Source organism: Protopterus annectens, chromosome 2.part1, assembly GCF_019279795.1.
Source record: "Protopterus annectens isolate FY-2018-M chromosome 2.part1, PAN1.0, whole genome shotgun sequence".
Classification (NCBI taxonomy): Eukaryota; Metazoa; Chordata; order Ceratodontiformes; family Protopteridae; genus Protopterus; species Protopterus annectens.
This window is the reverse complement of record NC_056729.1, coordinates 1251738834-1251761574: the sequence shown is the minus strand read 5'-3', so window position 1 is coordinate 1251761574 and position 22741 is coordinate 1251738834. Positions and strand designations below refer to the sequence as shown.

The window sequence follows — 22741 nt, the reverse complement described above, 5'->3', positions numbered from 1 at the left end:
AGTAAGAGTGGAAATCTTTATGAGGTATTTGTTTCCCACAAGTTAAACAGTTATTCACTTTTTCTGACATCGGCTGAGGCAAGAAAGAGTCCCCAACGGGGTACTTAGCTTTTTAGAAGTCTTCGAAGTAGTATTCGGTAGTAGTAATCTCTGGATCTGAACGACCGGCACTTGCGAACAGCTTCTGCTTCGGGCGCCACGCGGCAAGAAAGACTGGGGAAAATGGCGTCGGCTGATGCCTTTATACCCGAAGAACTGCAGCTATGACGTCGGGTGAAGTGCGACACCAGCCGAGGCCAGACCCAGACTTTGGAATCCGGCCGACCGAAGGGCTGCCTGACGACAGGACAACCCATTTGTAAGGACTGCAGATGCATCTTTGAAGGACATCTCTTTCCACAACCTTGAAAGCTGAGCGCCTACAAGAAAGTTGACAGGTCTGAAGCAGGAATCTCTCAGATTGTCGGCTCCTGCAACCCCATCACTGCTACACCAAAGGAGGGAGTCGGGCCTGATCTAATTCCAAGGCTCTGAGGGGAAGAGATGGCTCCAAAAGCTTTGGAATTAACTCCAAGCCCCCGGATCTGGCACTTAATGCCTGTTGGCTCAGGGTAACCATTGGAGTCAAAGAGCAAACATTTTTTCGGATCTGAAGCAGACATCCCCAGGGATCTCAGTTCTGATGCCTCTAAAATAGGATGGATGGGAGAAGGAGATACCACAGAGGACGTGGACAGATACTGATTTCCACACCAGGAAGGGGTCGGAGCTGGGAGAGCCCCCCATCTGTATCTGTGATCTGAGGAACTTCATCATTCTGTCCGTGTCTGTTTCTGAAAAGCTTTTGGAGGATCGAAGAGAGGACGCGGTGGAAAGAGGCCTAGAATGCCTTTGAGGTAACTCTTCTAGGAATGGAGAGGAGAGCCTGGATGAAATAGGATCTGATGGAAGCAGTGGGATATGGATCTGCGAAGGCCTTGATCTTTGAGTTGTTGGATCCAAAAATGATGGTTCCGACTTTCTCCTGGATCCTGACAGGGGGCTCAGTTTAGGAGCCAAAGTCAAAGAATGAGCAGGACCTTTTTTGGGACTCCTTGTCTTTAGCTTCAGTGTCGATTTTCAGTTTCTCTGACTTTTTAGAAGGGCTTTGAGCCCCAGCCACTAAAGAGAAAATAGATGTCAAGAAACCCCACAGAATTAATTTGTTATTCCGGTCAATCAAGGTCCTAGAATTAAATCCTAAGCAAATATCACAGTTCAAATCAAGGTGTGCCGGACCCAAACAATATATGCATTCACTTTGGGCATCAGAAATTTGGGATCTTATGCTCACAGGAAATTCCCTTTTTAAATCTAGAGGGCTTTTCCAACATCTTAAGACTGCTACCACAAAATGCAGAAGAACACAGCAAGTACTAAGATCGTATCCAAAAAGCAATAGTATTACACTATAAAAAAAACAGTATAGCTATACAGACTTATCTTCATAAAAGAAAGAGGAGAAGGGAAGCTACCAACAATGGTAGACAAAGTACTTGAAAGAGTACAAAAGAATATCAGCAATGGTAACAAATCAGCAATGGTAACAACAGAAGTACCAAAAACAGTAACTAACACTAAAAAAGAGAAATAATTGCTAAGAACACTACACTGAGGGAGGAAGAAAACAAAAAAAAAGGTATGTACTCACCATAAAGTTCCATATGCATTGTCCATTTTCATTCTTCCCCAACTGATAGGTGACTCAGCCACTTATTCCAGATCGTAGAATACTTGAAATCATGAGCTCCTCCCTTTACTCATAATGCCCTAGTCACCTAACATAGTTTAGATCTAGTTTGTTGCCCATAGACCTACAGAGCAGTGGAAAATAAGGAAAGAATGGAATCAAAGGTTCCTCCAATACCATTCGATCTTTCCAGGAGTAAAGCAAAGAGGGGGTTGATGGGTGGGAAGTTGAGGAAGAAGGAAAATGGACACAGATGGAACGTTATGGTGAGTACATAACTTTTTTATCTGATGTCACATTCATTCATTCAACTGTTGAGACAGAGTCCCCAGCTACCTAAACCACAAGAGGACACTAAGGAAGGATATTCATCAGCACAGCTGAGCAAAAGACTGCTCTTCCCCTAGAGATTGTATCCAATCTGTAATGAGCAATAAAGGTCTGAGGATTAGCCCAAGTTGCAGATGCACAAATATCATCCAAGGAAGGTCTAGGCAAAAAAGCTGAGGAAGTCACCACAGATATGGTGGAATGGGCTTTTGGTGGTTTTAATAAAGGCAAACATACTTTTTCATAAACAAAGGTAATACAATCAGTCAAACATTTGGCCAAAGTCACTTTAGAAATTGGTTTGCCTAATTTTGAATAATCAGAAAAGGACACAATTTATTTATTTTATTTATTTATTTTACATTTGTTGACCGGGCTGGTCTAACTGGATATATGCCCATTTTCAGTAGAGGCCTGGGGAGAAAAGCTCCAACATAGGAAATAGTATTATAGCATACAGTATGTGCAATAGACAGATGTTGCATTACATTCTTTTAGAATAGACAACACAAAAAATTGTGTAAGAGTTACCTGGAAAAAACATTGGATAGCATATAATAAAATGATAAAGAATACCAAGAATTGTTATCTTAAATTAGAGGTGTGGTTACAGGTATACAATCTTATACTTACATACAGTACATATTCAGTAGAGGCCTGGAGCTTAGCTCCAATATAGGCAGTAGTATCTTAGAATACATTATATATAATAGAAGGAAGTTACATTACATTATTTTATATTAAACAACAGGAGGTGAGTTCTTTTAGAGAAGTAAGTCATGAAACAGTGCAGTGAGGAAGTCTCTTTAATGCTAGGAAGTGGTTAGTGTTCTAGTTGCAATTGATAGGCATAATAAAACAACAAAGCAGAGATGTAAAGGGAGTGGGAGATAGGGAACTAGATTTTAGTTAGTTCAGATTTTCTCAAATCTTTGCTTCTGTGAAGATAGAAAAAAGAAGTTATGTCTTATCATAACGTTCCATCTGAGTTGTTGACCTTCTTCCAGTCATCACTGATGGGTTCGGTTCCGAGCCCTCAGAACTGAGTCGGCCTAATAACAAGCTTGTGTACAGCAAAAACTCTCGAGCTAAGGCATTACGCAATTACCCACGATGCCCTTCTCCCAGTTACCTCAGATCGAGTTTGCATGCAACATATAGAAGAAAACAGAAAAACAGAGGCCATTGTTGCGCAGAAACCCTGAAACATCACAAGGACCCAGAAGATCCACCAGGAGCCTTTGGTGGGGGATGGTGGGAGGGTGTGATGACTGGAAGAAAATCAACAACTCTGATGGAACATTATGGTAAGACATGACTTCTTTATCTGAAGTTGTTAATCTTCTTCCTATTTATCAATGATGGGATAGACTCCCAAGCTACTTTGAGAACCTGGATGGCCCTTATGGAAGAACATTCCTGAGAACCATTGAGCAGAAGGCCACTCTTCCTCTGGAGACCAAATCCAATTAATGCTTGATGAAAGTATGGGGTTTATCCCAAATGGCTGCTGCACAAATGTCATCCATGAAGGCCCTGGAGTGAAAGGCAACCGAAGTAGCAATGGCCCTAGTTGAATAAGCTTTGATTTGATCAGGTTTAGATTCACTGGCAAGGAGTATGAAAAAGTAATGCAATCTCTGAGCCATTTTGAGAAAGTAATTTTTGATACAGCACATCCCATTCTTGGGCCAGAAAAGGAAATGAAAAGTTGGTCCGACTTGCGGTAGGACTTAGTCCTGTTCAAAAAGAAATGTAGTTGTCTATGTATGTCCAATAAATGTATACAGTATTCTCCCTACAATCCCTGAAATGGCTTGAACTCCCAAACTACCTAGACTGTCTCCAACTCACTATTGCATAGACTCATATTTCACCCAACAAAACATCCTGCTCTAACTAACATCCTTCTCCCTTATACACTCAACAGAGCTCTCAGATCTTAAAATCAGAACTTAATTACTATCCATAAACCTAAACATCCTGCTAGCCAACTTCTCCTATCTTTCTCACTAGGCAAAAAATGGAATTCCCTTCCCTCCACACTAAGAAACATACCAAACTCAGAAAACTTCAAAACCCAACTATTCAAACACCTGTCCACTAAATGGAAATGTACCTGCCTTCACCCAACCTAATCAAAGGGGGTTCTCTCTCTGGTTCCCAAGCTCTCCAACTTTCATAGTTATCTTCCTATGAGCCTATCTAAGCTCTCAACAACTCCTATAGCTACCCTCACACAGCCCAACCTTGTAAATATTGTAAATAGCATTCTACTGTTGACGTGTGTATGTAAAGAGTATTTACACTTTCTTAAAAGGTTTGTATGTAAACTGTTTCCACACCTAACATGTATCTGTTTTCCTCAAATGAAACTGTATGATCCCTACCTTCAAGCTTAATGAATTTGTTAACTATGCATGATATTGAATGCATTTATGAGTAACTATTCTACGTAATATTATCTTTAATATTAACTATCAGTTGTATCTAAATTGTATAATGCACCTTGGAGCTTTTCTCCCCGGACCTCCACTGAAAATGGGTCAGTTCAGCCCAGTGGACTTCTCCAGTAATCAAACTGCAAATAAATAAATAAATCAAGAAAAAAGTACAGCTGTGTACACTTACCATAAATGTAGATGTTCGAGTGTATTCACTGTTGCAGTCATTACATTTGGGTAATCTGCTGGCAGATTGCCCTCAGTCGGCCTGATTAACAAAGTCTTGGGTCCTGCGTCGGTTGCTGTCCCTTCTTCCATGACGTCAGGTCGTCAGGGGTATAAAACATGCAGTCGATGCCATTACATCAGTTTTTCTTGCCCCAGATGTCGGGTGCCCCCCCCAAATCGGGAGCAAATAAAATTAAAAACAAAAATATACCTTCAACCAAAAGCAAATACACCAAAAAGGCTTTTAAACATAGTAACAGAAAGTAGAGGTATAGTCAGAGAAAAACAAGGGGCTGGAGGGAGGACAACCAGGACTGCAACAGTGAATACACTCGAACATCTACATTTATGGTAAGTGTACACAACTGTACTATGCTCTTCGTGTTTCATTGCTGCAGTCATTATATTTGGGTAGATTCCCAAAGCTATGGCTGGGAGGAGGATTTTATATAGCATTAGGACCAGCTATAAGGCCCTGCAAGACAGCAGTGGCAAAGCCAGCTCTGGATTTAGAGAAAATTGATAAATGATAATGCTTGGTGAAAGTATGTACAGAACTCCAGGTAGCAGCTTCTAGGATATCCCTGGTAGGAACACCTCTGAGAAAGGCTGCAGAAGTAGATGCAGCCCTGGTGGAGTGAGATCTGATCCCCTGGGGGATAGATTTTCCATGGTGCTTATAGCAAAAATGAATGCAATGGCTTATCTATTTAGAAATGGTTTGTTTCAAAATAGCCTTCCCCTCTGCCCCAGCAGCAAATGCTACTAGCAATTGTTCAGATTTTCCTCGAAATTTAGTTCTGTCTAAGTAGAATCTAAGTTGTCAATGCACGTCCAAGGAATGCAGAATCCGTTCCCCTTTGTTCTGTGGATTGGGAAAGAAGGTTGGCAAATGAATGGACTGATTAAGAGCCACAATGGAAACCACCTTGGGCATGAAGGATGGACTGGTCCTCAGAGATGCCCTGTCTGCATGAAAGATGATATAAGGCTCCACTGCCATAAAGGCCTGTAATTCAGATATCCTTCTAGCTGAAGGGATTGCTAAAAGGAAGGCTGTTTTCCAAGAAATAAATTTTAAGTCTGCAGTAGCAGCTGGCTCAAAAGGAGGTAGAGTGAGCTTCTCCAAAACAAAGTTAAGGTCCCAGGCAGGGGTAGGAGCTCTCCTGAGTGTTCTCAAGTTCTTTGCCCCTCTGAGATACTGCTTGAGCAGGGAATGAGAAAAGAGAGGTGTGGTCTGTGTTATAGTGAGCTGAAATAGCTGAGGCGTGGATTTTAATAGAGGAAAAAGACAGGCCCTTATAAATCATCTCAGTTAAGTACTGCAAAATTTGAGGTAAATTGCGTGCTGCTGTGCTCATCCCTAAAGATTGGTTCCAGGCACAGAATCTTTCTCATTTGTCAGCATAAGATTTTCTAGTACTAGGTCTTCTCGCCTCCAAGATGACATCCATCACAGGTTTGCTGAGGGATGCTAAGGGTGAATTTAAGTGATTAGCCAGGCCGCAAGGTTCAATGTTGGAAGCTGAGGGTGCAGAATTTGGTTCTCCTGCTGAGACAGCAAGGAAGGTGTCTGAGGCAGGTGCCATGGAGATATTTATGACACACTGCGCAGGAGTGGGTACCAGTGTTGCCGTGGCCAGTCTGGAGCAATCAAAATCATTCTTGGTTTGTCCTGTTTGACTTTTAGCAGAACTCTGGAGAGCAGAGGCAGAGGGGGGAAAGGCGTAGACTCATAGGTTTTTCCAGTTGAAGGACAGAGCATCCACTTTCCAGGCTTTTTTGTGGTGAGTCCTTGTGCAAAACTTGTCCAACTGGTAGTTCTGGGGGGAGGCAAATAGATCTATGTCTGTGCTCCCCCATTTGCTTGTCAACATTTTGAAAATCCGTGGTTCCAGTTTCCACTCATGTGGGTCCATGAGATTTCTGCTTAGTCCATCTGCCACTGTATTCAATTTTTCTGGCAGGAACTGAGCTTGTAGGTGCACTTGGTAGCTCAAGGCTGTGTTCCACAATGCCATGGCTAGTCTGCAGAGGGGGTAGGAATGTGTACCCCCCTGCTGTTTATGCACCACATAACCGTGGTGTTGTCCGTCTTTACCATTAGTTGTCCTGGAAGAATGTAGTCCTTGAAGGCTGTCAGAGCATTCTGTACAGCTAACATTTCTTTTTGATTGATATGTAGGTGCATTTGATTTGGGTTCCATTTGCCCTGAATGCACTTCCTTGCCAAGTGAGCCCCCATGCATAGTCTGATGCATCTGTAGTTAGGGTTTTGGTGGCAGGGGTAGTGTGAATGGCAGTCCCTTGTTTTGGTGGCAGGCCTCTGCCCACCATAGGAACTCCAGGCGTAGGCAAGGTATGATAGGAATCATTGATTCCAGGCTGTGATAATGTTAACTCCATAGACTTTTTAAGTACCACTGTAGTTTCCTCATATGCAGTCTTGCATATGGAATTAGAAGAATGCAGGAGGCCATGAACCCCAAGGCTTGCAGTATTTGTCTTGCAGATAGCAGGGTTTTTGTGGCCACTTGTTTGAAGTATGTTACCAAATGAATTTGCTTCTCTGGCGTGAGGAAAGCCATCTGGGCAGTTGTATTCAAGCTTGCACCCAGGAATGTAATCTGTTGAGAGGGTACCAGTTGTGATTTATTTTTGTTTATGGTGTACCCCAGACAAGTTAGAACCTTTTTTACAAATGCTGCCAGATGATTTAGAAGTATTCCCTGGTTTTCTGCCTGAATTAAACAATCGTCCAGGTATGGATATATTTGAATATTTCTCTGCCTGCAAAATGCAATTACTGGAGCCAGGCACTTTGTGAATACCCTGGGCGCAGTAGACACGCCAAAGGGCAGTGCAGAGAACTGATAATGCAAGTAGCATGCTTTGAAGCATAGGCATCTTCTGCAAGATTCCCTGATTGGGATGTGCAGGTATGCTTCTTTTAAATCTAGAGTTGCCAACCAGGCATCTTTGCCTAGCATAGGAAGTAACCGGTGAAGAATCAGAATCTTGAATTTTGGAATGTCCAGAAAGGTGTTTAGAGTAGATAGGTCCAGAATTGGATACCTTGATTTGTCTTTTCTGGGTGCCAGGAAAAGCCTGGAACAGAAACCTTGTCCCTTTTCCCCTTCTGGTACCGGTTGAATAGCCCCCATGTTTAAGAGGGAAAGTACTTGTTTTTGAACCTCTACCCACTGATTTGGGGGCAGGTCTGGCCACCCGTTTGGTGTTGGCAATGTGTGGAAATTAAATCTGTATCCCTGGGACACTATATTCAAAACCCATTTGTCCTGGGTTATGAGTTCCCAGTTTTTTGCATGAAGAGCAATCTTTAACCCCAAAGGGGCGGCTAAAAGGTAAGTGCCCGGTAATTTTAAAGGAAAGTCATTGAGACTGTTTACCACAGGGGGGTGTCATATTTCCAGATTTGGAAGTGGAGGCCCCCACAGTGCTTAGTTCTGAGAGTCCCCTAGAACTGAAATCTGGTGCTTTTGGTGTGTCTGGGTTTGGTTTGAAAGGATCTGGAAGGAGCTGGAAAGGACCAATTCTTAGTAGGCCAGTGCCTACTAAATCTTGGAGGTTGCACTTGTAATAAATCTTTTACAGTTTGCATAGATTTATCTTTAGCTTCCATCTTTTTAGAAGAAAGTCATTGAGAATGTTTACCATAGCGGGGTGTCTTATTTCCAGATTTGGAAGTGGAGGCCCCCCATTGCTTAGTTCTGAGGACTGAAATCTGGTGCTTTTGGTGTGTCTGGGTTTGGTTTGAGAGGATCTGGAAGGAGCTGGAAAGGACCAATTCTTAGTAGGCCAGTGCCTACTAAATCTTGGAGGTTGCACTTGTAAGAAATCTTTTACAGTTTGAATAGATTTAGCTTTAGCTTCCATCTTTTTAGAACTTCAGCCTTATTGCCAAACAGACGGTCCTGATTTAAAGGAGCATCCAACAATTTTGCTTTAACATGATCAGGCAGAGACTGCTCCTTAAGCCAAGCATGCCTTCTAAGCACAGACCCAGTAACAGCAGCCCTGCAAGAGGCCTCTAAAGAATCAAAACCACATTGCAAAGTATGTTTTCCAACTTGTTCAGCAGAATGCAATAAATCCTGTAAATCTTTACTTTCCACACAGTCAGAAATCAACATCATTTTCTGTTTAAGCAGTCCAATAATATACTGTTGACATTTTAACATATGAAATTGGCAGTTTAAAGCCCTGATTGCCAAGCTTGCAGAAGTATAAACCTTTTTACCCCATCTATCCAGTGCCCTGGAGTGTCTATCAGAAGGGGTAGGATTTTTAGCAGTAAAAGCCTTAATGCCCTTGGGCCCCTGAGAAATGGTTTCTGGATCTGCAACAGGATTTTTGAAAAGGAACTTGTGGGACTCAGGAACCCTGTAGTATCTGTCAGGTTTACTAGGAGCCGGAGGCAGGGAATCAGGGGCCATACTGGATTCCGAAAACACATCAACAATGTCTAGTACAGGAGGTATAGCCAAAGGCCTATGCTGAGGTACAAGAAGGAAATCCCTAAGCCTCTTTTTTGAATCAGAAAATTCCTGACTTTCCCAGTGGAAATGCTCCCTTAAGGTATGCAAAGTTTTCCCAAAAGAAAAGTCCTCGGGGGGAAGCAGAGGGAATGGAAACCTCTGCATCAGAATCATCATAGCATTTACTGTCTGTTTTTTTTTTCCTTGTCTCTGTAAAAAAAAAAAAAAAAAAAAAAAAATCTCTTGTTTTCCCACCTTACTGAACTAGAGTAGTCCAGTTTCAGAGTTGCTGATCCCTGGGCTTTGTTTTTAGTTCCTGTTACTGATCCATTGCCTTATTAGGAAGGAGGGAAGTTTCTTTGCTTACCAGTGGGAGTGGGAAGCACTGAGCAGCCTTTTTGTCCGAATTGGTGAAGTTTCAGCCAGAAACTAGTAGTCTATTGGTCGTTTTGGGCCAATTCCTAGCTCCTTTCAGCCCCCTGCTATAAAACACGCTAAACACGTGTTTTCCAGCTTGTACCAACTCTGCACAGATCCTCGTGGTGGCCTGCAGAGTGATCCAAGCAACAGAGAGCTAAAGAGTGACTTTCTACCAGATATAAGTATTTTTGTGGCTTTCCCACTGTTATTAAGCTAGCGACTGCATTTAGCCTGTTTTACTGCTACTTTAAGTGATTTCTGCATTTTACACTGTTTATTGCACTTTAAGTTACTAATTGTTGCAAATTGTTTCTGTAGGCTACACACTAAAGTCGCTAGCCGATTTACAGCATTTATAGCATTTACTGTCTGTTTTTTTTCCTTATCTCTGTAATAAAACAAAAAATCTCTTGTTTTCCCACTTTACTGAACTAGAGTAGTCCAGTTTCAGAGTTGCTGATCCCTGGGCTTTGTTTTAGTTCCTGTTACTGATCCATTGCCTTATTAGGAAGGAGGAAGTTTCTTTGCTTACCAGTGGGAGTGGGAAGCACTGAGCGCCTTTTGTCCGATTTGGTGAAGTTTCAGCCAGAAACTAGTAGTCCATTGGTCGTTTGGGCCAATTCCTAGCTCCCTTCAGCCCCTGCTATAAAACACGCTAAACTGTACTGCTGATCTAACCAGCATATCCTATAACTGAAAAGTTCATCTCTACTTGATTCCCAAGTAGACTATTCTCTATCTGTAAAGCCTAGCACTTACTCCTACAGTACTTGCACCTTGATAAAGCACTCTTATTATAGATAGTACCCCACCAGCCCAAAACCCACTTCCCCGGAGTCCTTTGAAAGTTCTTTATCTACTACTTCTAGTATGTCGAGGATCAGTTGCTAGTGTCCTCTCCAGCTCAACTGGTGAACCTGGGAATATTGAGGCAATGTTACAATTGCCTCATGTACCTGAACAATCCTCTCCTTCTCCCACAAAACACAAATACATGCGAGAGATGCAACTATACGGCCAAACTGGAGGCTGAGCTCTCTCAACATAGGACTGGCAAGACCAGACAGGAGGAGAAGGCAACCACACACAATACATACCCAGTCACACATGGTACCATCACAACTTCAAATCATACACATACTCACACAAAGACATACTCAGAGGCTCTGGTCAAAAATTTACCAAAACAGCAGAGGCCACCAAAGCAGACACCCAAACAACTACCACCTCATGACCCAACACATGCAACACATAGACCACACAGTCAGAGTGTCAAACAGTCACAGCCCTTAAGGCCAAACAAAATGCCAGACACACTTGTCATTGGTGATTCCATAGTCAGACACACTGACGTCCCGCTCACCAGACTGAGTAAGGAGAAGGTCACAGTAAGCTGCCTGTCGGGCGCTAGAATCCGCCACATAGCAAGCACTCGGGTCTCTCAACAGCGGGTACAAGTACGACTCAGTCATTGTCCACGCTGGTGTCAACGCCCTGGGGCGTACCTCCTTGGACTACATGAAAAGGGACGTCGAGGAGCTCTCTGATTATGTAGCCCAGGCAGGTATGACCCTGACCTTGAGCAGTATCCTACCTTCACCTAGAATGATGCCACAATACAGTGATAAGATGATCAGCTTTAATAATTGGCTTAAATTCTGGTGTCATTCAAAGGGGATCCAATGTCTGTCTGCCTGGGATGACATGCTGGACAAGCCACGCTGCTTCGCAAGGGACGGCCTGCACCTGTCACCCTGGGCTTCGGATATTGGCAAAGGCTCTTGCCACCCCATAGTGCCTTTTTAGGCAAGGCTCAAATTCTAAACCTACCACCCTAGAACACCAAAAGGAAAAAACTAAGGGTAATGCTGCTCAATGCCAGAAGTCTCAATCTCAAGATGCACACTCGAGGCCCTTCTCAATATGGAGAACATCGATGTCTGTGCTGTGACAGAAACCTGGTTCAAGGCTCCTGAGAGCACCCCAGCACTAACAGGTTTCACCTCATATCATGCGTTCGGCCCCAAAATCCGGACAACACCAAGAAAGGAGGGGGGGTGTCCATATTCATAAAGGACACCCACACCTCAAGGTTGGTGGCAACGCATGATGCATCTGAGACCATCCAGGTGCAATTAACCATAGGCAAGACTGCTCTGCAATTTGTAGCATGTTACAGGCCACCCTCTCAAACTCAGGAACCTCACATGGCCTTCCTGAAAACAATGGAGGGATAAATGTATCTCCAAACACCATCATACTAGGTGACTTCAACTACCCTAATATAGACTGGGAACACTACTCAAGCCCGAACACTCTAACCCAAAGATTCCTGGAGTTCATAAACTCAAATGCCATGGAACAACTAGTCACCATCCCCACAAGAGGTGAAAACATACTTGATCTCATCATCACGAACATGGGATCAAAATGTTCGACACCGGAAGTATACCCTCACTGGTGAGATCAGATCATAAACTAATCTCGCTGGAGGTCCTCATCCCGCCCCACCTGAAACAAAATGACCACAGTGAAAAACTTCTCAAAGCCGATTTCACACTTCTAAAACTAGTGTGGTCTCCTTTAAGGCCCCTGAGCCAGTGGTAAACATTACTCAAACCGCTGAATCACTTACAAATGCCTTCTACCAGCACCTACAGGACTGCATGGATCAGGCAATCCCAAACAAAACTAAGACTCTCTGTACCAAAGGCAAGCGTCCAGTCTGGTGGACCCCAGCCATAAACAAGCTCTACAACAAAAGGAGGAAGCTACTACAAGATAGAGCAAAATCCTTGAAAGGTAAGACACCTTTGATCATTATAAGTAAAAACTAAGAGCTCTCATAAAATCATCCAAGGCAAATTTTGAGAGAAAAATGCCAAGGACTCTAAAGACAATCATAAGGCCTTCTTTAGCTATGTTAGAAACCTAGGAGGAAACTCCCAGATATGCTCAGAATTAGTTCAAAATGATGTGAAAATTACTGAACCTACACACATTGCTAACATACTGGCTGACAGGTTCAGTGCAAACTTCTCCCCCCTCCCCAAAGGAGAGATATCTATTCCAGAGGATTGTAGCCCCCAAACATCTCCAACGCCCAGGTGAGAACTGCCCTCACTAAGGCAAAAACACAGCATCCATGGGACGGATGGTGTCCCCGGCTGTGTGCTTCATGAACTCAACGAGGAATTAAACCCACAGTTAGGACAGCTGTTTAATCTTAGCCTCACCTCAGGATACATTACCCAAGGAGTGGCGCACGGGCGACTGTGGTCCCACTTCATAAGGGCGGTGCCTCCACAGACCCTGGAAATTACCGCCCCATTAGCTTGACAAGCCTTATCTGCAAAGCCATGGAGAGGATCATAATGGAACTCATAAATAAAGACATAGGGAACTTGCAGACTTTGGATCCAACCCAGTTTGGCTTTGTCAAAGGCAGATCCTGCCTCTTAAACTTGGTTGACTTTTTGAGACAGTCACCAAGGCCATTGATGAGGAAAGGCAGTCCATACAGCCTACCTCGACCTGGCAAAGGCCTTGACACAATACCCCACTCAGGTATCATCGAAAAACTCATCAGCTTGAATGTAAACCCATACATCACAAGATGGGTTGCAAACTGGCTAGCGACAGAACCCACAGGGTCAGAGTTGCTGGAGCCATGTCAGACTCAAAGCCTGTCACAAGTGGTGTCCCACAGGGCTCAGTCCTGGGTCCACTCTTGTTCGGCATCTACTTTTCTGAAGTACAAGCAAACACAGGAGGGTTATGGCTGACAAAGTTTGCAGATGACTGCAAACTGGGCCATAGTCGAAAACACATCTGACACAGATATCCTCCAGAAGGGCCTCACAGAAGCGGATAACTGGTGCCAGAGCCATGGCCTGAAGTTAAGCGCCAAAAATGCATAGTCATACCCTTGGAAAAACAAGGTTACCCCTAGCTACCATATAGGTGACAATCCACTGAGCACAGAAAAAGTCATCAGGGATCTGGGGACCCAAGTTGACAGTAGTCTTCGTTTGACACTCATGTTGCTAAAGTAGTTAGGAAAACCTTCTATATCGCCCACCTGATCATGAAGGGATTCACATCTAGATCAAGGGAGGTCATCGTCCCCTGTACTCATCACTCATTAGACCTATGATTGAGTACAATGCCCGTTCGAATGTATCTGACCAGACACCTGATGCAGCTTGAAAGGCCCCAAAAGTTCCTCACCAAAAGGATAAAGGGTCTCAAAAATATGTCTTATGCTGCCCGACTGAAAGAACTCCAGCTTTATTCAGTCTCATACCGCTTGATCAGAGGTGACCTGTGCCTGTCATATAAGGCCATGTCAAACCCAGATTTGATGAATATGCTTCACCTCAAAAATCTAGATCCCTCAGATCCACAAGGGCAGGAGACTTAAACCTTGACACGGTTATAAATAGAACGTGCTGGAGGGACAGATTCATCACCCAGAGACTCCCTATGCTGTGGAACAAAATCCCGGTACATGTGAGGCAGAGCACCTCGCTGGCCTTGTTCAAGAGGAATCTTGACCAATGGATGGGAGATCGCAGATATACCCCAGGGATTACTTCAGTGTCACTGCTTGACAGAGGCACAGAAAAATGATAGGCATAGTTTTTATTCAAACTAAAGGGGTGGCGAAAGCCACATAACTATGGGCTAGGCTTATAAATGCCCTTGGGCAGATAGCCTAGTATGAACCTATGAACCTATAAGTAGGTATGGACAAATCCAGGTCATTAGAAGAGTCAGAAGAAACAGAGTACTGATCAGAAGATTCAGTCAAGCTCAGCCCTAGGCCTCTTAGAAGGGGGGGGGGAGCTGACTACCCCTGATGAGAGTAATTAGATCTTCAGCCATTTTGATAATTTGTTTTTTAGGCATAGGGGACTGAACATGTGGCCTGGGCGTCAATTTTTTAGACAAAGATCGAGATTTAGGCCTTAGTATTGAAGGTGGAGTCAGTTTAATATACAAGTCTGTAGGCCTGAATACACCCTCAGAAGCCGGTGCCTGCACAGCGGCTATGGACCCATCCAAGGCAGAGACATCCGCTGGTTCCATAGGTTAAGCATCTCGCAGCATACCGGACTCCGAATGGGTCTCAGTAGAGACCTGTGAGTCAGAAGTAGCGGGTATCAGGGGCTGCGAAAGCGCCTCACTGAGTACCGGCGAACTGGTGACTGGCTTAGGAGAAGCATTGTCGGCAGTTTTGGACCTCGACAGCTTGTCTTTGTCTTTATCTTTGCGTTTTTTTCAGAATCCAGGCAGTCGGAGGGCTAACCGACATAATTTCTGGATAATTAAACCGAGAACTGAAATATTTAGAGGTAAAAATGTACCGACGACAGATATTGCGCTGATTAAATAAAGCAAAAAACCGACAGCAAGGTAAGTCGAGGTCAGGGCCTAGGCAAGGAATACAGTACGAATGAAAATCTTTATGAGGTATTTGCTTTCCACAAGTAATGCAATTATTAACTTTTACTGACATAGGTAAGGAGCAAGAAAAAGTTTCCCCAATGGGGTATTTAGCTTTAAGTTGAAGACTTCGGTTCTGAAACTCGAACACTTGCGAACTGCTTCTGCTTCGGGCACCGCACGGCAAGAAAGACAGATGTAATGGTGTCGGCTGCATATTTTTTACCCCTGATGACCTGACGTCATGGAAGAAGGGACAGCAACTGACACAGGACCCAAGACTTTGTTAATCAGGTCGACTGAGGGCAACCTGCCAGCAGATTACCCAAATGTAATGACTGCAACAGTGAAACACGAAGAACATCACAGGGAGCTAAATGGACTGGTTAATAGAGAAGTTGGAAACCACTTTGCGGAGAAAGGATGGGTTAGTACGAAGGGATACTCTGTCCTTGTGGAAGATTAGATATGGGCTCTTGGCACATAAGGTTTGTAACTCAGATATCCGTCTGGCTGATGTGACCGCTACAAAAAACAAAGATTTCCATGACAGGAATTTTAGATCACATGTCGCAGCAGGCTCATAGGGGGGTAGAGAGAGAGAGACTGTGGAACCTGAGAGAGGTTCCATGTCTCTACAGGTTGCCTGATAGGAGGTCTGCTATGGAAAACTCCCTTGAGAAAGGTCTTGCAAAATCAGGTGGAGATAAGAGGGACGCCATCCGAACCACTGTGGAAATTGGAAGTAGCTGCTAAATGGACTCAAATAGTAGAAGCTGATGCCCCGTTGTCAAACAATTCAGAAAGATACTGGAGTATAGCAGCTGTACGAGTTGAAAAAGGATCTAGCATCTGATTATTAGCCCAGATACAGAATCTTTCCACTTGTCTTTGTAGAGTTTTCTGGTAGATGGTTTATGGAAGGCCAGAATAATATCACGAACAGGTGAGGAGAGGGTTTCCTGCCTGGTGACTAACGGAAGTGGAGAAACCAAGCTGTCAGCTTGAGAGTGGACAGACTTGGGGGAGTCCGCCCTTGTGGGTGAGATATCAGGTCCTGATGAGTGTCCAGGATCCAAGGAGGTTGTAATAGGTGAGGTCGGAGGAAGGGAAACCACACTTGTCGAGGCCAGAAAGGGGCAATGAAGATTACTTTGCATCTCAACCGGATTGCTTTCTTTAGAAATAGGGGTATCAAAGGTATCTGAGGATAAGCAGAGAGGAGACCCATGGGCCAATCGTTAGTCAAAGCATCTCTCTGTGATTCCCCGTCTGGGGGAAAAAGGAAAAAGTAGCTGCTGCATTTTTTTGTTTGAAGGGGAAGCAAAAAGATCGCAGCAAGGCTGGCCTCAACGGCTGAAGATTTCTGCCATCACGTTCGGGATGAGACACCACTTGTATGGGCGGAGGATGCATCTGCTCAACCTGCCCGCAATCACGTTGGAGCTCCCTGAGATATGCGCTGCAATAAGAAAGCGGTTGGAAGCTATCGCCCAATGCCAAATTCTCATGGCCTCGCGGCATAGGGGGTAGGATTTGGTCACTCCATGTTTGTTTATGTAACAGATGACAGACATATTGTTCGACTGAATTGCAATCTTTCCCAATGGAAGGAGCGGATGAAGTGCCTGCAACGCTAACAGCACCGCTCTTAACTCCAGGACATTGATATGCAAGTTGACCTCCAAGATGGACCACGTGCATTGGACGGTCTTTCCCTGGAAGTGGCCCCCCCACCCTATCAGGGAAGTGTCTGTGGTCACCATGGTACTGGGTTGGGGAGTCTAGAAGGGTCAGCACCAAAGATTTTCATCTGTTCTCATCCACCAGAGGCGATCTTGTTTGCAGGCATTGGTGATGAGGATCTGTGAGTTTAGAGGATGGAGACTAGATATCCACTGGGACAAAAGGAGCCATTGTAATAGTCTCATATGCAATCTTTGCCAGGGGGACAATCGGGATGGCTGCTGCCATAGACCCCAGAGCCTGTACAACTTCCCTTGCAGACACCTTCCTTTGACAGAGTATCACTCGTACTTGTAATCTTAATCTCTGAAGTCTGTGAGGAGGGAGAGAGACTTGGCATTTGAGTGTTGAATACTGCTCCTATAAATTCCAAATGTTGGGTAGGATGAAGGTTGGAATTTTCCCAGTGTATTGTGATACCTAGAAACTCCGCCAGTGCCAAAGTGTAGTGGAGGGCCATGACCAGTAGGCGCCTGCTGGGGGAGGAGAGGAGCTAATCGTCTAGATATGGAAACAGCTGGAATCCCTGAAGTCTCAGATGAGCTGTTAGCACTGCTAGGCATTTCGTGAACCCTCAGAGACCGAATGGCAGGGCTCTGAATTGGTAATGATTGGCTCCCAGCTGGAAGCGAAGGAAACATCTGGAGCGCTTGTCCATTTTGATGTAGTAATACGCATCCCAGAGATCTATCGAGCACATCCACACACCCTCCCGAAGAAATGGGAGAATGGATTGTATCGTGACCATGCGGAATTTGTTCTGAATTACTGATTTGTTTAGTTGGCTGAGATCCAAAATGGGTCTCCAGTTCCTGGTCTTTTTTGGCACCAAAAAGAATCGGGAGTAGAAACCGGATCCACACTGGTCTGGGGGGACTTGCTGGATGACTCGTTTTTGACACAGTTTTCTTATTTCTGAAGCTGCTTTTTCCCTTTGACTGGGTGGAACATCGGGGAGGTATTTTGGAAGTCTTGGGTAGGAGATTAGAGGGCTGTAATAACCTCTGGAAATTATTCTCTGCACCCACTGATCATTTGTAATAGAGTGCCAGGCAGCTTGGTGCAGAGAAAAATGAGCCCCGACTGCTTCCAGAGGAAAGCAATTGGGCAGTGCTTCAGAAGCACTGATAAGGTCGTCCGGAGAAATAATCTCTGGAGTCCTGATTTTGGGGACCCCCTCTACTCCTAAAGGGACATCTTCCATTATTGGAACCCCCTCTGCCTCTGGGGGAATCCTCACCATGTGCACTATGGAAAGGGACTTGAGACTTTTTGTGCCATATCTTTCCACTTCTGTGATTCCTGGAGAAAGAGCGCAGAGGTTTGGAAAAATGTAGGCCAATGGCAGACAAGGTTTTTCTGTCCTGCTCGCACCTGGCCAAGTGTCCTTCACTTTAGAACCGAACAAAGCGGATGGTTCGATAGGGGCATTCAAAAAGGAAGACTTGAAAAAGTCTGCGAGGTCACAAATGCGCATCCAGGCGTGGCATCTCATAACTACACCTGCACCCATAGCTCTAGCCACCCCTTCGGTTGTGTGGGACAGCAACCTCATAAACGGGTTGGAGATCAACTCTAGGGTAACAAGCTGAGAAACAACTTTATCACGTGCCCTGTTAGAAACTTAACCCACGAGGGTTCCAGAGAGTTCAGAGATAAGATCTCTTTGGAGCCTCGTAAAATGTGCCAAATAATTCAGAGACCTGACAGCAAAGGTCGCTGAAGCAAAAACTCGCTTCCCTAATATGTCCACCACCCGAGACTCTCTGTTGGGTGGATGCACAGTAGGACTTTCCTCTGCAAGGTCCTTTTTTGTGGTAGCCGCCACCACCATAGCTTCTACTGGTAAGCCTCTAGACCAATGGGGTTGTCCCTCTGGTGGGGAAAGTATCTTGTCTGGACTCCAAGGAATGGCTTCAATGGTATCAGGGTTCTTCCACACCCACTGCACGTTGAGCTGGACTACCACATCGGCAGGGGGGGGGGGTCACCCACGAAATATTGGGCCAACAGCAGAAGGCCTGCAGGATTACAGATTCCTCTGAGGAAGGGTTGAAGGGCTTCCAGTCACCCCTCTGCCTCAAAATTTCCAGGATGTCTCCAAAGGAGACATCATCAGGGGGTGACCATGGGGACCCTTCCCCATCATCGTAGTCTGTATCCTCAGTGAGGGGCTCCGGGGAGTCCATGTGTTTCCTCTTACATGTCCGTTTCCGAGGTGGTTCTTCAGTGGGAGTGTCTGAAGAAGACTCAGAGAGGAGGTTACCCTGTACAGGGGGTTTCCTGAAGCTTGCACTCTCAGTGTCCTGGTGAGGTTGCCTGTGATAGCTGCAGCTCAGAAGGAGGAGAGGGAATGTCTGACGAAGGAAGAGCACTTCCCAAAGCAAGCACCCTCTCCATCACCCAGAAGGCAGGCCTGCCCGAAGAGGAATGGGAGCCAGGAACCTAGGAAGACAATCTCGGAACCGGAGTCGCAGTCAGCTCCCAGGGACAGAGCCTCAAACAAAACCGGGGAGGGTGTCACCCCTGGATCTGAAGACGGAACTGATGAAAGAAATGGAACTGTACCTGGAGCCATGGATTCCACCCCCCCCAAGCATGAGATTGAGGAGAAACCCAAAGGAGCCTCAGAGAAGGTCACTGTTGGCACCGAGGAGAGGATTCCCCCCAAAGACGTCTGAGCTATGGGCCTTGGGAGGTGAATACGTGGGAGTCGAGGGGGCAATGGATCCAAAACCCAGAGTGGGATGGGTTTTAGGAAAATTTGTAATCCCTCTGGCTGTCAGCAGCTGATCGAACAGGCGCACCACATCCAATTCAGATGGACTCCTGGTGGACCTTACCGACACTCCTGAGTGGGAGTCAGGTCGGTCCAAAGAAGGACTAAAGGCTTGTCCTGAAACCAGATTCAAAAACAGGGGAGGGGATACTGGGTCCATGGTGTAGGAAAAGTCAGCACCGAGGATTCCAGTTCCGAAACAGGTGAAAGGGGGAATATCGGTGCTGAGAAAGGGCTCGGACCCAAGGGAATAGCTGGAGTGGAAGTCATTATCGGCTCAGAAGAAGTGGTCGGTACCAATCTCGGAACGGATATGGGCAACGTCAGTGCCAAGGTCATAGCAGGCAATAAGGCTAGAGCAGAAGTCACACTTGGAACTGTAGCAGTTGGTGCTGATGGCGGCGCTGATGTGGAAATCGAGATATCTGCCGAGACCACTGGAGCAGAAATCGGAGTCGAGGAGGCGATCTTGTGCTCCGTGGAAAACATGTGGGCCTTATGCTTATGGGGCTTGCCCTTTATCACCAGCCGGTGAAGAGGGGTCAGAATGAGGACTTTTTTTGTCCTTAGATAGAGGGGTTTAGACCTCCAATGCAGAAAGAACCTCAGAAAAGGGTGAAGAAAGAAGGCCTTTCAAAATAAGTTTATTTTCCTTTCATTCAGCATCCGCTGACTGAAACTGACACAAATTTGACAGGGAGGTTTCACAGATAAGTGGGAAACCCCTAGACAATATACACAATCATCATGCAGGTCGCTATTGGGGAGTTTTCCACTGCAGGAAGTGCAATGCTTAAACCCCAAAGTCCCTTTCTTTTCAGACATACTAAGTATATCGATTCAACAATCCAAAAAAGGATAGAGAAAGGAAGGAAAAGAGAAAAATACCAACAATGGTATTAAGAATACCACAAGGGTAAAGAAGGGCGTTTACCAACAATGGTAAAAGGAGGATACCCGTGGGTAGAGCTGGTTGAGATAATAAGATATAGAAGAGTTTTTAGGAGAAAAAAAAAGTACAGTTTTGTACCTACCATAAATGTAGATGTTCGAGTGCTAATACAGCTGCAGTCATAACAGATGGGTTCTCCTGCCGTCAGGCGGGTCCTCGGTCGGCCGAATTCCAAAGTCTAGGTCCGGCGTCGGTTGTCGTCGCTTCTTCCCTGACGTCAGTGCGACAGGGGTATAAAAGAACCAGCCGACACCATTTTCTTCAGTTTTTCTTGCCCCAGATGTCAGGTGCCCCCAGAAAGAAGGCAATACATAAAATTATGTAATAATGCAATGCAACATAATCAAAGACCAGTAGTTGCAAGCAAATACACCATAAAAGAAGACCCCCAGAGGGGAAGGAGGGAGGGAAACCTGGACTGCAGCTGTATTAGCACTCTAACATCTACATTTATGGTAGGTACAAAACTGTACTATGTTCATCGTGCATACAGCTGCAGTCATAACAGATGGGTAGAATCCCAAAGCTAAGAAAGGGGTGGTAGGCACTAGGTGGAGCTAGGAGGAGCCAAAATGCCCTGCAAGACTGCAGTGGCAAAGCCTGCTCTAGATTTGGAGTATAATGGTAGGTTGTAGTGCTTGGAGAAGGTATGCACAGAACTCCAAGTGGCTGCTTCTAAAATATCCTTGGTAGGAACTCCTCTGAGGAAGGCTGCAGAGGTGGCTGTGGCCCTGGTAGAATGAGTTCTAATGCCTGTAGGTACAGTTTTGCCATGAAAGGAATAGCAAAAGCGTATGCAGTGGGCTATCCATTTTGAGATTGTCTGTTTGGATATTGACTTTCCTTGAGCTCATACTGCATAGGCCACAAAAAGCTGTTCTAATTTTCTGAAAGGTTTTGTTCTGTCCAAATAATAACGCAGTTGTCTGTGGATGTCCAAGGAATGCAGTAATCTCTCCCCTTTGTTTTGAGGATTAGGATAAAAAGTAGGTAAATGTATGGCCTGATTTAAAGCTACCCTGGATACCACTTTAGGCATAAAGGACGGGTTGATGTAATGAAACTCTGTCCTGATGGAAGATGATAAAAGGCTGGACAGCCATAAGAGCCTGTAGTTCTGAAACTCTACGAGCTGAAGTGATAGCCAGAAGGAAAGCTGTTTTCCAGGACAAATATTGTAGATCTGATGAGGCAGCTGGCTCAAAAGGAGGCAAAGTCAGTTTTTCCAGAATTAAATTAAGATCCCAAGCAGGTATTGGTTGTTTTCTTGGAGGTCTTAAATTCTTCGCCCCTCTGAGGAACTGTCTTAATAGAGAGTGAGAGAATAACGGTGGATCAGTGTTGTATTCTGCAGAAATGGCTGAGGCATGGATTTTGATGGAGGAGAACGAAAGTCCACTGCTTAGCAGTTCAGCCAAATATTGTAGTATTTGAGGTAAATTCAGTTTTCCAGGGCACTGGCCCTTTTTCTCATTCCAAACACAAAAACGTTTCCATTTTGCAGAGTAAGCTTTTCTAGTTGATGGCCTTCTGGTCTCCAAAATGACATCCTGCACCTCCTTGGAGAGCAGGGCCTGCTGCGATGCTAAGGAATCTTCCATGCGGCTAGATTGAGCGTTTTCAGCTGACTGTGAAGAGTTTTGAAGCTGTGCTGAGTCAGAAGAAGAGGCATTAGAGGCAGGGTCCATGGTGAGGAATGCGTCAGGCTCCTCAGGAGTGGGTACCAGTGTTGCCTTGGCCAGTCCGGAGCAATGAGGATCATCTTTGGTCTGTCTGCTCTGGTCTTCAATAGGACTTTGGGCAGCAGAGGAAGAGGTGGGAAGGCATAAACTGTCATTGATGTCCAACTGAAAGAGAGAGCGTCCAGTCTCCAGGCTTTTGGGTGGAAGGTCCTTGAGCAGAATTTTGTCAATTGATGATTTTTGTGAGAGGCAAAGAGATCTATGTCTGGCCTTCCCCATTCTTGGATTATTTCTGTAAAGACTTTTGGATGCAACTTCCATTCGTGTGGATCTGTCATATTCCTGCTTAGGTTGTCTGCCAGCGTGTTTTCCTTGCCTGGCAAGTACTGTGCTTGTAGTTCCATTTGTAAGTCCATGGCAATGTTCTAAAGTGACATGGCCAGTCTGCATAGGGGATAAGAATGTGTTCCTCCCTGCTTGTTTA

The 22741-nt window shown here is 45.0% G+C and overlaps 1 protein-coding gene across 3 annotated transcripts in view; it reads right to left on the bottom strand.

Annotated features, from left to right (window-relative positions):
- CCM2 (CCM2 scaffold protein) overlaps positions 1-22741 on the bottom strand; it is a 984305-nt gene that overhangs the window by 531918 nt on the left and 429646 nt on the right. The window lies entirely within an intron of this gene.